Source organism: Bubalus bubalis, chromosome 11 (assembly GCF_019923935.1).
Source record: "Bubalus bubalis isolate 160015118507 breed Murrah chromosome 11, NDDB_SH_1, whole genome shotgun sequence".
Lineage (NCBI taxonomy): Eukaryota > Metazoa > Chordata > Mammalia > Artiodactyla > Bovidae > Bubalus > Bubalus bubalis.
Window position 1 is genome coordinate 100,481,471 of NC_059167.1, and position 10,797 is coordinate 100,492,267.

Genomic DNA, 10,797 nt, shown 5'->3' on the forward strand with positions numbered 1-10,797 from the left:
TATTATAAGAAAATCTATAAGTGGAGTCTTCTGTTTAAATGAAATACTTTTTTTGCCTTCTAACTATGATGATTTGTAAAATTATTATCTCAATCACACTATTTGGTCATTTCCTCACTTCTGCATTCCTGATAAGCAACCAGAGATAACAGGATGGAGGGTTTTTTATTTTTTAATTTTTCAGTAGTTTGAAATACTATTCCTTTGTCATTTTTGTCAGTGCTTGTTTCACTGAATTTTAGAAATGATTCTGAGATGCCCCATCATTAATATGCAAAGCTTTATTTAAAAGGGCAATCTCTACCTAAGAAATATTCTTAGTTCTGAAAGTCTGGAAGTTCAGCGGCCATAAGCAAATCATCATTCGGTTTGGGAGAACTTCTTTATGTACTTGGTGAACATACTTAGCCTGGTCCCACACAGAAAGCTGCAAAACCAAGTCACCTCATCCAGTTTCTCACTCAACACTGACATACATGCCCCTGGTTCTTAATGGAAATTATAATCACACCCTCTGAGCAGGGGGTTGCTATGATTCCCAAGAAGACCCTAACTGGAATAACTTTTGACTCAGAACTTGAAAGATGTTACTTTCCTAAAATGTCCCTTTTCATGAATCTTTCTTGTTGCTGCTGCTACTGCTGCTAAGTCGCTTCAGTCGTGTCCGACTCTGTGCGACCCCACAGATGGAAGCCCACCAGGCCCCCATCCCTGGGATTCTCTAGGCAAGAATACTGGAGTGGGTTGCCATTTCCTGATATTAATCATCGAGGTAGGACACAAATGATGTTGAGTTTCATTACATAGCAGTTTTGGATTAGGTAATGTTACCTTGTTACTAATGGTTACTGCTGCTTATTTTCTCGTCAGTAGCAGAGAAATGATATTCAGATGATCTGTTTTAGGTTCCATGTTTATCTGTATTCAACTAAAGTCAACAGTGTTGATAATTCCAGAATTTTACCACACAGAAGCACATTTTCTTTCAACTATCATTTATGTTTATACATCATCCATATGTCTCTGGTTATGGGACCCAACAGACAGTAGTGTGTGCAAGTTACTGCGCAAATAACTTTCATTTGACTCTCTGAGCCTTTATTTAAAAAAAAAAAAGAAACTATTATATGCCCAACAATGTATTATATTCTTGGGTTAAAGATGAATCCTTTGCTCAAGGAAGGTGCAGCCGAGGGGAAGACTGTGCTGTAAACATACATAAAAACTCTAGTAAATATCTAATTCTCTAAAATAAATATAAATAGTATTTTAAGGTAACTAAAGGACTACAAGGAGATCAAACAAGTCAATCGTAAAGGAAACCAGTCCTGAATATTCATTGGAAGGACTGATGCTGAAGCTGAAGCTCCAATACCTTGGCTACCTGATGCGAAGAACTGACTCATTGGAAAAGACCCTGTTGCTGGGAAAGATCGAAGACAGAAGGAGAAGGGACGACAGAGGATGAGATGGTTGGATGGCATCACTGATTCAATGGACATGAGTCTGAGTAAGCTCCGGGAGTTGGTGATGGACAGGGAAGCCTGGCATACTGCAGTCCACAGGGTTGCAAAGAGTCAAACACAACTGAGCAACTGAACTGAACTGAACTGAAATTAGTCTTTGACCATTGCAAAAAAAAAAAAAGCAATAATGATATAATGCTTTTACTTTATACCAACCAAGAAGTGGGAGCTAAAATATTAGTCAAAATCACTTTGCTCAAGAAATTTGGAGATACTTATTTATTCCACTGAGAATATTTAACCATAAGGATTTATCTTTACTGAAATTTGCTGGGGAACGATGAGAATTTGTCTTTCTCAGTTGCCTCTGTGTAGATTGTGATCAAATTCTCATGCAAAGATATCTCTGCTCTCTGCCAAGAAGACCCCATAACCAAAGATAAGGTAACAATGACCTAAAGTTTTCCCTCTATCACAGTATTTCTTTGTTCCAAAATAAAGTGCTTTCTATCGAGTGCCTAAGATTCTTCTGTTTTTCTAAAAACCCTGGTGAGTCCAAATTTGGCTTGTGTCATCGCAGAAGTCTATCTGTTCTGTCCCCAGAGACCCGCATAGCACAAACAACCCTAAGTGTTTGTTTAGATCAAGAAACACAAAGCCACCCTCCTGGACCAGGCAGGCCTCCATCCCTGGTTGCAGGAGAAAGATAATGAGAAGCCCCTTGTGCTTTTTCTACTCTGATATTCTGGCAGTTTATAGACCAGCTGACAAATTCTGGATTCAATATATATTCTGAGAATTTAGACTAAAGCCTCAAGATGAAGAATTCTAAAAAGATCATTCAACTAGTCAATATTCACTCTCTTACATTATGAACCCAGCATTGTGCTAGATGCTGTGAATAGAAAATAAAGAGAAGGAAAGACAGAAATAAAGGGGAGGAGGGAGAGAGGAGGAAAAAGCACAATACATAAGGTAAGCATATTAATGGTCCCTCAAAGATGTCTGTGTCCTCTCCCTACAACCTCTGAATATGTGACCTTACATGGCAAAAGGGATTTTGCAGGCATAATTAAAGTTACAGACCTTAAAAGGGAAGATAATTTTATATTATCCAGTTGTGTCCACCTAATCACATAGGCCTTTAAAAGCAGAGAACCTCTTTTAGCTGCAACAAGGTATCACAGAAGGGGAAACTCAGAGAGATTCAAAATATGAGGAGTCAGTCCCTGCTGTGGGTCTGAAGATGGGGGGTGGCAATCAAACAGGAAAGCAGGTGGCCTGAAGGAACTGCGAGGAGCTCCTCACTGATGGCCAGAGAGGAAACAGCAACCTCTGCACTCTCTAGGAACTGAATTCTGCCAGCCACCTGAATGAGCTTGGAAACTGATTCACCTCCAAAGGCTCCAGAAAAATCATAGCCCTGCTGCACCCTGATTTCTGTCTTACAATACTTAAAGCAGAGGAATCAGCCAAACCATGGTGACCTGAACTTTTAGCCTGCAGGACTATAGGATTTTTTTTTTAAATGGGCATTGTTTTAACTGCTAAATGTGTGGCAATTTGTTATGGCAGCAATAGGAAACTGATACAAATAATAAATGGTACTTGGCCGCAAAGAAGCTAATGGAGAAGAAAGTGAGTGCACTGTAAGCTTACGATGCTTTGATTTTAATGGAAGAGGTCAGTGGGGGATGAGAAATCATCCTGAGGAATGAGACTAATCGTTCTGAAGCATCTCACTGATACAACTATTTAGAATAATGCCTTATTTTGAGGGCATTTTATGAGGTACTCTAAATTGACCAAGGATTTGGGAGCAGTGTGCTGTGACCATCAATCTCTCTCTTACTTTGGGCTGCTCTAAAGGAAGCATACAGAGAAGGCAATGGCATCCCTCTCCAGTACTCTTGCCTGGAAAATCCAAGGACAGAAGAGCCTGGTGGGCTGCAGTCATGGGGTCGCTAAGAGTCAGACACGACTGAGCGACTTCACTTTCACTTTTCTCTTTCATGCATTGGAGAAGGAAATGGCAACCCACTCCAGTGTTCTTGCCTGGAGAATCCCAGGGACGGTGGAGCCTGGTGGGCTGCCGTCTATGGGGTCACACAGAGTTGGACACGACTGAAACAACTTAGCATAGCATAGCAAAGGAAGCATAAGGCATCTGATTGCCACATATAAACAGTTTTCAAAGCTGAACAAGTAACCCTAACACAGAATCTTTCTAGATTGCAACTTGTCCTAAAATTGTTAAGATAGCAGCCATGCTCATGTTCTGTATGTCTCCTAATTGCTTTTTTGTATACAGGCTTCCTTTCAGTTCTCTGGAGTATGCATTAGGGAATGATTATTTTTAAAAATCCATAGAATGCATTGAGAGCATAGATGAGAATGAACTTTTTATTCACTAATAATATCAAGACCTGTCTTGTGGGAGGTGAAAGAAAGGGTAGGCTTAAGCTTTGTAATATGCTTTGGAAACTGATATAAAGGCTATTTCAAATGCTCTTTCAGTTACTAACCGTGATGGCAGACAAGCAACAACCTGAAGGGAGATATTTGTAATGCACATCACAGAGAAAAGACTCTTTAATGTATAAAAAGAGTTCCCCTAAATCAATAAAAGACCAGCAACTCAAAAGAATAATTAGTATATTTTAAAAGAAGTCACAGAAAAGGAACTACTAATGCTTTCTAAACTTATACAAGTGCACTCAATATCACTTATCATAAGGAACACTAAAATGAAAGGCACAAATAATTTATAATTTATACCCATTGGACAGAGAAGTTTAAAACAGTTTATGATATACTATATCTGTGAGTGTGAGGTGAGACAATGTCCAATATTGCCAGTTGACTAGTTGAAACACTTTAGAGACAATTAGTTCATATTTACTAAAATTAAAAATGCATATATCCTTGGATCCAGCAAATATTCTTCTTATATATGTGAAAATGATTTATGTAAAAGGACAATATCTGAAACATGCTGTAATAGCAAATGCTTGGAAACAACTTATATTTCTACTAAAAGTGGGGTAGTTTAAAGAAATCATGGAAAAATCATATAATACTGCTGCTGCTAAGTCACTTCGGTCATGTCCGACTCTGTGCAACCCCATGGACTGCAGCCTACCAGGCTTCTCCATCCATGGGATTCTCCAGGCAAGAACTATTCATCTGTTAAAAAGAATAAACAAAGTTGGAACAACCATTTAGGAAAACTGTTGGGTAACGTTCACTAATGCTAGACACAGACCTATCTTATGATCCAGTCTGCTCCCAGGTGTTTCCCCCATAACCATCAAAAGACACGTGTAAATCTGTTCCTAGCAGCTTTATTCGAAATAGCCGCAAATTGGAAACAATCCAAATGTCCATCAACAGGTGAATCCATTAACATAATGAAATAATACTCAGCAATAAAAACAATAACTGATATGCTCAGCAACATGGAAAATCTCCCTGATATGTTGAGGGAAAGAAGGAAAATATAAATATGGTCTTGTTTATATAAAGTTTCAAAACAGGCAGGATGAATTGTAGTGACAGAACTAGAGGTTGACTCTGAGGGTGTGAAAGTGATAAAATTGCTCTATATCATCATCTGAATGGTGGTTACATGGGTGTACACAAATACAAGACTCTTCATGCTGTATACTTAAGATAGGTGCACTGTATACAGTTTATAACTTATAACTCGGTGAAAAATGAAGAAAAGTACAAGAGGAAGAGTATGGAAATGGATGAGAATGGGTAGGAGGAAGACAGCAGCTCTATTGTATCCATGTATATAATCTGCAAACTAGATTGTTAAATAAAAGCATTTCCCAGCTAGAGTTCCTCATCTGAAACACAGCACACAGAAAATTATTTGTAATTATTTCTTCAATTCTCCCAAGGACGGTACATAATACCCTTCCTGATGCCTAGGAGAAAAGTTAATTTATTACACACAGCTGATACCTTAGAGAGGTTAATTCTCTCCAGGAAATTTGGCTGAGAATATTTATATATGCTATCTTGAGTGTTTAAGTGTATATTTTACACAAGAAACTAACTGATTATCTCTGAGAGGGAGGTGGGCAGCCCACTTTTAATTTTATGACCAGTTGTACAATTTGAATTGTATACTATGTCATGTAAACACACACATTTCTCTTTAAAGGGGACAGTAGAAATGTGAGAGAGGTGGGGTCACTCGGGAGTAAATGTTAACCGAGATACGTATGCTAGTGGTATTTAGCAACAAAAAATGTTTTGGGCTCAGTTTTTAAGTTCAAATGCTGATTGTATTGCTCTGACTAATCTAAAAAAAGAAAAGGTAAACATACTGAGGGCAAGCTGTGTGATTTTAAGACTGTCAAAGTTCCAAAACTGTCAGAGGCATAGTTAAAGTATGGCAAGACTCCAAAAATATTCTGCCAGCTGGTTGGGTCACTTTTTTCCATCTAGTCCAACTGACGCCTGATTCCCTGTGTAATGTCTGACATGAAATAGTTTGATGACTGAGACAAATTAAGGGAGGTCCAGAAATATGATTGCTTTGTTGGGAACTTTGAAGGGTCAGTTCAGTTCACTTCAGTCGCTCATTCGTGTCCGACTGTTTGCAAACCCATGGACTGAAGCACACCAGGCTTCCCTGTCCATCACCAACTCTGGACCTTACTCAAATTCATGTCCATAGAGTCGGTGATGCCATCCAACCATTTCATTCCTTCTCCTCCCACCTTCAATCCTTCCCAGCATCAGAGTCTTTTCCAATGAGTCAGTTTTTAACATTAGATGGCTAAAGTAGTGGAGTTTCAGCTTCAATATCAGTCCTTCCAATGAACACTCAGGACTGATCTCCTTTAGGATTGACTGGTTGGATCTTCTTGCAGTCCAAGGGACTCTCAAGAGTCTTCTCCAATACCACAGTTCAAAAGCATCAATTCTTCGCTGCTCAGCTTTCTTTATAGTCCAACTCTCACATCCATACATGACTACTGGACAAACTATAGCTTTGACTAGATGGACCTTTGTTGGCAAAGTAATGTAAAGCTTTTTAATATGCTATCTAGGTTGGTCATAACTTTCCTTCTAAGGAGCAAGCATCTTTTAATTTCATGGCTGCAGTCACCATCTGCAGTGATTTTGGAGCCCAAGAAAATAAAGTCTGTCACTGTTTCCATTGTTTCCCCATCTATTTGCCATGAAGGGATGGGACCAGATGCCATGATCTTAGTTTTCTGAATGTTGAGATTTAAGTCAACTTTTTCACTCTCCTCTTTCACTTTCATCAAGAGGCTCTTTAGTTCTTCTTCGCTTTCTGTCATAAGGGTGGTGTTATCTGCATATCTGAGGTTATTGATATTTCTCCTGACAATCTTGATTCCAGCTTGTGCTTCATCCAGCCCGGCATTTTGCATGATGTACTCTGCATAGAAGTTAAATAAGCAGAGTGACAATATACAGCCTTGACGTACTCCTTTCCCTATTTGGAACCAGTCTGTTGTTCCATGTCCGGTTCTAACTGTTGCTTCTTTACCTGCATACAGATTTCTCAGGAGGCAGGTCAGGTGGTATGGTATTCCAATCTCTTCAAGAATTTTCCACAGTTTGTTATGATCCACACAGTCAAAGGCTTTGGCATAGTCAATAAAGCAGAAACAGATGTTTTTCTGGAACTCTCTTGCTTTTTCGATAATCCAGCAGATGTTGGCACTTTGATCTCTGGTTCCTATGCCTTTTCTAAATCCAGGATGAACATCTGGAAGTTCACGGTTCACATACTGCTGAAGCCTGGCTTGAAGAATTTTGGGAATTACTATGCTAGCGTGTGAGATGAGTGCAATTGCGCAGTAGTATGAACATTCTTTGGCATTGCCTTTCTTTGGGATTGGAATGAAAATTGACCTTTTCCAGTCTTGTGGCCACAGCTGAGTTTTCCAAATTTGCTGGCATATTGAGTGCAACACTTCCACAGCATCATCTTTTAGGATTTGAAATAGCTCAACGGGATTTCCATCACCTCCACTAGCTTTGTCCATAGTGATGCTTCCTAAGGCCCACTTGACTTCACATTCCAGGCTGTGCAGCTCTAGGTGAGTGATCACACCGTTGTGGTTATCTGGGTCATTTAGATCTTTTTTGTATAGATCTTCTGTATATTCTTGCCACCTCTTCTTAATATCTTCTGCTTCTGTTATGTCCCTACTAGTTCTGTCCTTTATTGAGCCCATCTTTGCATGAAATGTTTCCTTGGTATCTCTAATTTTCTTGAAGATATCTCTAGACTTTCCCATTCTATTGTTTTCCATTATTTCTTTGTATTGATCGCTGAGGAAGGCTATCTTATCTTTCCTTGCTATTCTTTGGAACTCTGCATTCAGATGGGTGTATCTTTCCTTTTCTCCTTTGCCTTTAGTTTCTCTTCTTTTCTCAGCTATTTGTAAGGTCTCTTCAGACACTATTTTGCCTTTTAGCATTTCTTTTTCTTGGGGATGGTCTTGATCTCTGCCGCCTGCCCAATGTCACAAACTTCTGTCCATAGTTCTTCAGTCACTCTATCAGATCTTATCCCTTGAATCTATTTGTCACTTCCACTGTATAATCATAAGGGATTTGATTTAGGTCATACCTGAATGGTCTAGTGGTTTTCCCTACTTTCTTCAATTTCAATCTGAATTTGGCAATAAGGAATTCATGGTCTGAGCCATAGTCAGCTCCCAGTCTTGTTTTTGCTGACTGTATAGAGCTTCTCCATCTTCGGCTGCAAAGAATATAATCAATCTGATTTCAATGTTGACCATCTGGTGATGTCCATGTGTAGAGTCATCTCTTGTGTTCTTAGAAGAGGGTGTTTGCTATGACCAGTGTGTTCTCTTGGCAAAACTTTGTTAGCCTTTGCCCTGATTCATTCTGTACTCCAAGGCCAAATTTGCCTGTTATTCCAGGTATCTCTTGACTTCCTACTTTTGCATTCCAGTCCTCTGTAATGAAAAGAACATCTTTTTTGGATGTTATTTCTAGAAGATCTTGTAGGTCTTCCTAGAACCATTCAACTTCAGCTTCTTCAGCATTACTGGTTGGGGCACAGACTTGGATTACTGTGATATTCAATGGTTTGCCTTCGAAACAAACAGAGATCATTCTGTCGAGAGACTTCATCCAAGTACTGCATTTCAGATTCTTTTGTTGACTATGATGGCTACTCCATTTCTTCTAAGGGATTCTTGCCTACAATAGTATATATAATGGTCATCTGAGTCAAATTCACCCATTCCAGTCCATTTTAGTTTTCTGATTCCTAAAATATCAATGTTCACTTTTGCCATCTCCTGTTTGACTATTTCCAATTTGCCTTGATTCATGGACCTAACATTCCAGGTTCCTATGCAATATTGCTCTTTACACATCAGACTTTACTTCCATCACCAGTCACACCCACAACTGGGTGTTGTTTTTGCTTTGGCTCCGTCTCTTCATTCTTTCTGGAATTAATTCTCCACTGATCTCCAGTTAGCATATTGGGCACCTACTGTCATGGGGAGTTCATCTTTCAGTGTCCTATCTTTTTGCCTTTTCATACTGTTCACGGGGTTCTCAAGGCAAGAGTACTGAAGTGGTTTGCCATCCCCTTTCCAGTGGATCACTTTTTGTCAGAACCCTCCACCATAATTTTAAAGGTTAGACAGCAAAATATTAAAACAGCTTCTCTGTTTTGCCCATGAATAAAGCAAGGTAAAGAAAGCCAAAGAAACTGAAGCCTGATGGCAGAAACTATCGGATTAAGCAAAGACCAATTTAGCATGTGTGCAAACACACACACGTACAAGCACCAGAAACCAGAGTGGTCTGGGTGAGCAGAGGCAAGTGGCTTGCTAGTCTTTAGCCAGCCTATTGGGCAGTCTGTATGCCAAGAAAATTGCACCAGAATTTCCAGATAGAGTTGTAATAAATAAGATAACAACTACTATACAAGTATTATGAAATTTACTGATCACATCAATGCCTATGCCAAGTACTTTATGTGTACTATATTGTTAAACCCTCAAGTATCCCATTGAAGTAAATAATACTGTTATCCTCGGGTTACAAATGAGGAAACAGGCTCAATGAGCTAAGTAGCTTGCTTAGCAGTTAGTGAGTGTACCACCCACTTCCTTTCCTCTGAACCATGTCCTGTTTGTACATTACGTGGTTCATTGTCAGTCAGTGGGAAAAATTCCATACATAAAGAATTACACATGCGGCTTCATAAAGAGTCCAAAGCCTTATTTAATTGTGACTTAGCTTTCCCTCAGATCCATTATATTTCTTAATTTACTAATGCATTTGACCTCATTTCTTCAAATGGGCACACATTTCTCAGAAATGCTTTACAAGTTTGTTTTTGTTTGCTTGTTTGTTTGTTTTTGCTGTGACGCTCACCCTAAGGAAGTGATAGAGATTTCTTGAGAAAACTGTCGAGTAGCATATTCTTTAGCATCTTGCAAAGCCCTGCTATGGGGTCCCTTCAAATAAAGTTCAGTATCTAAGGGTTAATTCATGCAAAATAACTTCAGAGCTACTCCAGTAGGTACTTCAGCTACCAGTTTTTGAGAAATTTCTTTGATTACCTGGGATAAATTCACAAGGAATTTCATTCAGTATTAAAGTGTGTCTTATCCTTTTAAATATCCTAGAATGCCAAAGAGGAACATCAATCACACTTTCTTGAAACTCCTTGATTTATAATTCTTCACTACTGTTAACATATATATGCCCAGAAGACAGTAAGTGAATTAATGAAAATAAAAATATCATTCTATTTTCTTTCTCATATTCTATGTAGAATAATCTGTTCATTTGATTATAAAGTGGTTGAAGCACTAAGGTAAGTTTATGGTTTCATTTTGGCAACATCTCAGCCAACCCATGGGCAAGAACAAGAGTCAAGTGTACCCAAGGCCTAGAAGCAGGAACTAGATGGTTCTGGGGAACCAGATTTCTTTTTGTAGTTCTGGAAGTCAAATGGTTTGCATCCATATCATATCTCTCAGCATCTGCTTTGTGCTCTGCTGCTGTTGAGAGGTTTGCTGTGCCTGGCTCAGGCCATTTTAACTATTATCTTTTAGTCCTATCCTGTCATCCTGGGAAAACCATCTGGTTAGATGAGTTTGAGCCAGTTATCCACTGTAATCCCTTATGCTGTAGGCAGGTGTGTGGAATCACATGGTACACTCCCTCTCAGCAGGGCTGTGGAGACGGAAAGGAGAGGGTCTGGGCAGATTTGCTAAGAGGGTTATGGAAGTGGTGAGGACATAACTGTGGAGAAAACAGTTGGACTTTATATTATAGC